The following is a 7330-nucleotide window of genomic DNA, read 5'->3' as shown; positions in this document are numbered from 1 at the left end:
CATGTGTGACCTGATCTGAGATCAGCTTGATAGCTGTATGAATGACCTGATCTGAGATCAGCTTAAGAGCTCCATGTGTGACCTGATCTGAGATCAGCTTGAGAGCTGTATGTACGACCTGATCTGAGATCAGCTTGAGAGCTCTATGTGTGACCTGATTTGAGATCAGCCTGAGAGCTGTATGTATGACCTGATCTGAGATCAGCTTAAGAGCTCTATTTGTGACCTGATCTGAGATCAGTTGTTGTAAGATCAGTCTATGAGCTCTATTTGTGACCTGATCTGAGATCAGCTTGAGAGCTGTATGTTTGACAAGGTCTGAGATCAGCTTGAGAGCTCTATGTGTGACCTGATCTGAGATCAGCTGTGTGAGATCAGCCTGAGAGCTGTATGTCTGGCCTGATCTGAGATCAGCTTGATAGCTGTGTGAATGACCTGATCTAAGATCAGCTTATGAGCTCAATGTGTGACCTGATCTGAGATCAGCTTGAGAACTATATGTACGACCTGATCTGAGATCAGCTTGAGATCTGTATTTACGACCTGATCTGAGATCAGCTTGAGAGCTCTATGTGTGACCTGATCTGAGATCAGTTCTTCTAAGATCAGCCTTAGAGCTGTATGTATGAACTGTTCTGAGATCAGATGTTCTGAGACCGGCCTGAGAGCAGTATGTATGACCTGTTTTGAGATCAGCCTGAGATCTATATGTATGACCTGATCTGAGATCAGCTTGAGAGCTATATGTAAGACCTGATCTGAGATCAGCTTGATAGCTGTACGTATGACATGATCTGAGATCAGCTTGAGAGTTCCATGTGTGATCTGATCTGAGATCAGCTGTTCTGAGATCAGCCTGAGAGCTGTATATATGACCTGATCTGAGATCAGCCTGAGAGCTGTATGTATGAACTGATCTGAGATCAGCTTAAGAGCTCTATTTGTGACCTGATCTGAGATCAGTTGTTGTAAGATCAGTCTATGAGCTCTATTTGTGACCTGATCTGAGATCAGCTTGAGAGCTGTATGTTTGACAAGGTCTGAGATCAGCTTGAGAGCTGTATGTATGACCTGATCTGAGATCAGCTTGAGAGCTGTATGTTTCACCTGGTCTGAGATCAGCTTGAGAGCTCTATGTGTGACCTGATCTGAGATCAGCTGTCTGAGATCGGCCTGAGAGCTGTATGTGTGACCTGATCTGAGATCAGCTTGATAGCTGTGTGAATGACCTGATCTAAGATCAGCTTAAGAGCTCCATGTGTGACCTGATCTGAGATCAGCTTGATAGCTGTATGAATGACCTGATCTGTGATCAGCTTAAGAGCTCCATGTGTGACCTGATCTGAGATCAGCTTGACAGCTGTATGTACGACCTGATCTGAGATCAGCTTGAGAACTCTATGTGTGACCTGATCTGAGATCAGCTGTCTGAGATCAGCCTGAGATCTGTGTGTATGACCTGATCTGAGATCAGCTTGAGAGCTGTATGTACGACCTGATCTGAGATCAGCTTGAGAGCTCTATGTGTGACCTGATCTGAGATCAGTTGTTCTAAGATCAGCCTTAGTGCTGTATGTATGAACTGTTCTGAGATCAGTTGTTCTGAGACCGGCCTGAGAGCTGTATGTATGACCTGATCTGAGATCAGCTTGAGAGCTGTATGAATGACCTGATCTGAGATCAGCTTGATAGCTGTACGTATGACCTGATCTGAGATCAGCTTGAGAGTTCCATGTGTGATCTGATCTGAGATCAGCTGTTCTGAGATCAGCCTGAGAGCTGTATATATGACCTGATCTGAGATCAGCCTCAGAGCTGTATATATGACCTGATCTGAGATCAGCCTGAGAGCTGTATGTATGACCTGTTCTGAGATCAGCTTGAGAACTCAATGTGTGACCTGATCTGAGATCAGCCTGAGAGCTGTATGTATGAACTGATCTGAGATCAGCTTAAGAGCTCTATTTGTGACCTGATCTGAGATCAGTTCTTGTAAGATCAGTCTATGAGCTCTATTTGTGACCTGATCTGAGATCAGCTTGAGAGCTGTATGTTTGACAAGGTCTGAGATCAGCTTGAGAGCTGTATGTATGACCTGATCTGAGATCAGCTTGAGAGCTGTATGTTTCACCTGGTCTGAGATCAGCTTGAGAGCTCTATGTGTGACCTGATCTGAGATCAGCTGTCTGAGATCGGCCTGAGAGCTGTATGTGTGACCTGATCTGAGATCAGCTTGATAGCTGTGTGAATGACCTGATCTAAGATCAGCTTAAGAGCTCCATGTGTGACCTGATCTGAGATCAGCTTGATAGCTGTATGAATGACCTGATCTGTGATCAGCTTAAGAGCTCCATGTGTGACCTGATCTGAGATCAGCTTGAGAGCTGTATGTACGACCTGATCTGAGATCAGCTTGAGAACTCTATGTGTGACCTGATCTGAGATCAGCTGTCTGAGATCAGCCTGAGATCTGTGTGTATGACCTGATCTGAGATCAGCTTGAGAGCTGTATGTACGACCTGATCTGAGATCAGCTTGAGAGCTCTATGTGTGACCTGATCTGAGATCAGTTGTTCTAAGATCAGCCTTAGTGCTGTATGTATGAACTGTTCTGAGATCAGTTGTTCTGAGACCGGCCTGAGAGCTGTATGTATGACCTGATCTGAGATCAGCTTGAGAGCTGTATGAATGACCTGATCTGAGATCAGCTTGATAGCTGTACGTATGACCTGATCTGAGATCAGCTTGAGAGTTCCATGTGTGATCTGATCTGAGATCAGCTGTTCTGAGATCAGCCTGAGAGCTGTATATATGACCTGATCTGAGATCAGCCTCAGAGCTGTATATATGACCTGATCTGAGATCAGCCTGAGAGCTGTATGTATGACCTGTTCTGAGATCAGCTTGAGAACTCAATGTGTGACCTGATCTGAGATCAGCCTGAGAGCTGTATGTATGAACTGATCTGAGATCAGCTTAAGAGCTCTATTTGTGACCTGATCTGAGATCAGTTCTTGTAAGATCAGTCTATGAGCTCTATTTGTGACCTGATCTGAGATCAGCTTGAGAGCTGTATGTTTGACAAGGTCTGAGATCAGCTTGAGAGCTCAATGTGTGACCTGATCTGAGATCAGCTGTCTGAGATCGGCCTGAGAGCTGTATGTGTGACCTGATCTGAGATCAGCTTGATAGCTGTGTTAATGACCTGATCTAAGATCAGATTAAGAGCTCCATGTGTGACCTGATCTGAGATCAGCTTGATAGCTGTATGAATGACCTGATCTGAGATCAGCTTAAGAGCTCCATGTGTGACCTGATCTGAGATCAGCTTGAGAGCTGTATGTACGACCTGATCTGAGATCAGCTTGAGAGCTCTATGTGTGACCTGATTTGAGATCAGCCTGAGAGCTGTATGAATGACCTGATCTGAGATCAGCTTAAGAGCTCTATTTGTGACCTGATCTGAGATCAGTTGTTGTAAGATCAGACTATGAGCTCTATTTGTGACCTGATCTGAGATCAGCTTGAGAGCTGTATGTTTGACAAGGTCTGAGATCAGCTTGAGAGCTCTATGTGTGACCTGATCTGAGATCAGCTGTGTGAGATCAGCCTGAGAGCTGTATGTGTGGCCTGATCTGATATCAGCTTGATAGCTGTGTGAATGACCTGATCTAAGATCAGCTTATGAGCTCCATGTGAGACCTGATCTGAGATCAGCTTGAGAACTATATGTACGACCTGATCTGAGATCAGCTTGAGAGCTCTATGTGTGACCTGATCTGAGATCAGCTGTCTGAGATCAGCCTGAGATCTGTGTGTATGACCTGATCTGAGATCAGCTTGAGAGCTGTATGTACGACCTGATCTGAGATCAGCTTCAGAGCTCTATGTGTGATCTGATCTGAGATCAGTTCTTCTAAGATCAGCCTTAGAGCTGTATGTATGAACTGTTCTGAGATCAGATGTTCTGAGACCGGCCTGAGAGCAGTATGTATGACCTGTTTTGAGATCAGCCTGAGATCTATATGTATGACCTGATCTGAGATCAGCTTGAGAGCTATATGTAAGACCTGATCTGTGATCAGCTTGATAGCTGTACGTATGACATGATCTGAGATCAGCTTGAGAGTTCCATGTGTGATCTGATCTGAGATCAGCTGTTCTGAGATCAGCCTGAGAGCTGTATATATGACCTGATCTGAGATCAGCCTGAGAGATGTATGTATGAACTGATCTGAGATCAGCTTAAGAGCTGTATTTGTGACCTGATCTGAGATCAGTTGTTGTAAGATCAGTCTATGAGCTCTATTTTTGACCTGATCTGAGATCAGCTTGAGAGCTGTATGTTTGACAAGGTCTGAGATCAGCTTGAGAGCTCTATGTGTGACCTGATCTGAGGTCAGCTGTCTGAGATCAGCCTGAGATCTGTGTGTATGACCTGATCTGAGATCAGCTTGAGAGCTGTATGTACGACCTGATCTGAGATCTACTTGAGAGCTCTATGTGTGACCTGATCTGAGATCAGTTCTTCTAAGATCAGCCTTAGAGCTGTATGTATGAACTGTTCTGAGATCAGTTGTTCTGAGACCGGCCTGAGAGCAGTATGTATGACCTGTTTTGATATCAGCCTGAAAGCTATATGTATGACCTGATCTGAGATCAGCTTGAGAGCTGTATGTATGACCTGATATGAGATCAGCTTGATAGCTGTACGTATTACCTGATCTGAGATCAGCGTGAGAGTTCCATGTGTGATCTGATCTGAGATCAGCTGACTGAGATCAGCCTGAGATCTATATGTATGACCTGATATGAGATCAGCTTGAGAGCTGTATGTATGACCTGATATGAGATCAGCTTGATAGCTGTACGTACGACCTGATCTGAGGTCAGCGTGAGAGTTCCATGTGTGATCTGATCTGAGATCAGCTGTCTGAGATCAGCCTGAGATCTATATGTATGACCTGATCTGAGATCAGCTTGAGAGCTGTATGTATGACCTGATCTGAGATCAGCTTGATAGCTGTACGTATGACCTGATCTGAGATCAGCTTGAGAGCTGTATGTTTGTCCTGACCTAAGATCAGCTGTTCTGAGATCAGTCTAAGAGCTTTCTGTAAGACCTGTTCTGAGATCAGCTTGAGAACTGTATGAATGACCAGATCTGAGATCAGCTTAAGAGCTCTATGTGTGTCCTGATCTGAGATCAGTTGTTCTAAGATCAGCCTGAGACCTCTGTATGACATGTTCTGAGATCAGCCTGAGAGCTGTATGTATGACCTGATCTGAGATCAGATGAAGAGCTCTTTGTGTGACCTGATCTGAGATCAGCTGTCTGAGATCAGCCTGAGAGCTGTATGTATGACCTGATCTGTGATCAGCTTGAGAGCTGTATGTATGACCTGATCTGAGATCAGCTTGAGAGCTCCATGTGTGACCTGATCTGAGATCAGCTTGAAAGTTCGATGTGTGATCTGATCTGAGATCAGCTGTTCTGAGATCAACCTGAGAGCTGTATATATGACCTGATCTGAGATCAGCCTGAGAGCTGTATATATGACCTGATCTGAGATCAGCCTGAGAGCTGTATGTATGACCTGTTCTGAGATCAGCTTGAGAACTCTATGTGTGACCTGATCTGAGATCAGCCTGAGAGCTGTATGTATGAACTGATCTGAGATCAGCTTAAGAGCTCTATTTGTGACCTGTTCTGAGATCAGTTCTTGTAAGATCAGTCTATGAGCTCTATTTGTGACCTGATCTGAGATCAGCTTGAGAGCTGTATGTTTGACAAGGTCTGAGATCAGCTTGAGAGCTCTATGTGTGACCTGATCTGAGATCAGCTGTCTGAGATCAGCCTGAGTGCTGTATGTGTGACCTGATCTGAGATCAGCTTGATAGCTGTGTGAATGACCTGATCTAAGATCAGCTTAAGAGCTCCATGTGTGACCTGATCTGAGATCAGCTTGATAGCTGTATGAATGACCTGATCTGAGATCAGCTTAAGAGCTCCATGTGTGACATGATCTGAGATCAGCTTGAGAGCTGTATGTACGACCTGATCTGAGATCAACTTGAGAGCTCTATGTGTGACCTGATCTGAGATCAGCTGTCTGAGATCAGCCTGAGATCTGTGTGTATGACCTGATCTGAGATCAGCTTGAGAGCTGTATGTACGACCTGATCTGAGATCTGCTTGAGAGCTCTATGTGTGACCTGATCTGAGATCAGTTCTTCTAAGATCAGCCTTAGAGCTGTATGTATGAACTGTTCTGAGATCAGTTGTTCAGAGACCGGCCTGAGAGCAGTATGTATGACCTGTTTTGAGATCAGCCTGAAAGCTATATGTATGACCTGATCTGAGATCAGCTTGAGAGCTGTATGTATGACCTGGTATGAGATCAGCTTGATAGTTGTACGTATGACCTGATCTGAGATCAGCTTGAGAGTTCCATGTGTGATCTGATCTGAGATCAGCTGTTCTGAGATCAGCCTGAGAGCTGTATATATGACCTGATCTGAGATCAGCCTGAGAGCTGTATGTATGACCTGTTCTGAGATCAGCTTGAGAACTCTATGTGTGACCTGATCTGAGATCAGCTGTCTGAGATCAGCCTGAGATCTATATGTATGACCTGATCTGAGATCAGCTTGAGAGCTGTATGTATGACCTGATCTGAGATCAGCTTGATAGCTGTACGTATGACCTGATCTGAGATCAGCTTGAGAGCTGTATGTTTGTCCTGACCTAAGATCAGCTGTTCTGAGATCAGCCTAAGAGCTTTCTGTAAGACCTGTTCTGAGATCAGCTTGAGAACTGTATGAATGACCAGATCTGAGATCAGCTTAAGAGCTCTATGTGTGTCCTGATCTGAGATCAGTTCTTCTAAGATCAGCCTGAGACCTCTGTATGACATGTTCTGAGATCAGCCTGAGAGCTGTATGTATGACCTGATCTGAGATCAGCTGAAGAGCTCTTTGTGTGACCTGATCTGAGATCAGCTGTCTGAGATCAGCCTGAGAGCTGTATGTATGACCTGATCTGAGATCAGCTTGAGAGCTGTATGTATGACCTGATCTGAGATCAGCTTGAGAGCTCCATGTGTGACCTGATCTGAGATCAGCTTGAAAGTTCGATGTGTGATCTGATCTGAGATCAGCTGTTCTGAGATCAGCCTGAGAGCTGTATATATGACCTGATCTGAGATCAGCCTGAGAGCTGTATGTATGACCTGATCTGAAATCAGCTTAAGAGCTCTATTTGTGACCTGATCTGAGATCAGTTGTTGTAAGATCAGTCTATGAGCTCTATTTGTGACCTGATCTGAGA

This window comes from Brienomyrus brachyistius, chromosome 12 (genome assembly GCF_023856365.1).
Source record: "Brienomyrus brachyistius isolate T26 chromosome 12, BBRACH_0.4, whole genome shotgun sequence".
Lineage (NCBI taxonomy): Eukaryota > Metazoa > Chordata > Actinopteri > Osteoglossiformes > Mormyridae > Brienomyrus > Brienomyrus brachyistius.
Note: the sequence above shows the minus strand (reverse complement) of the source record.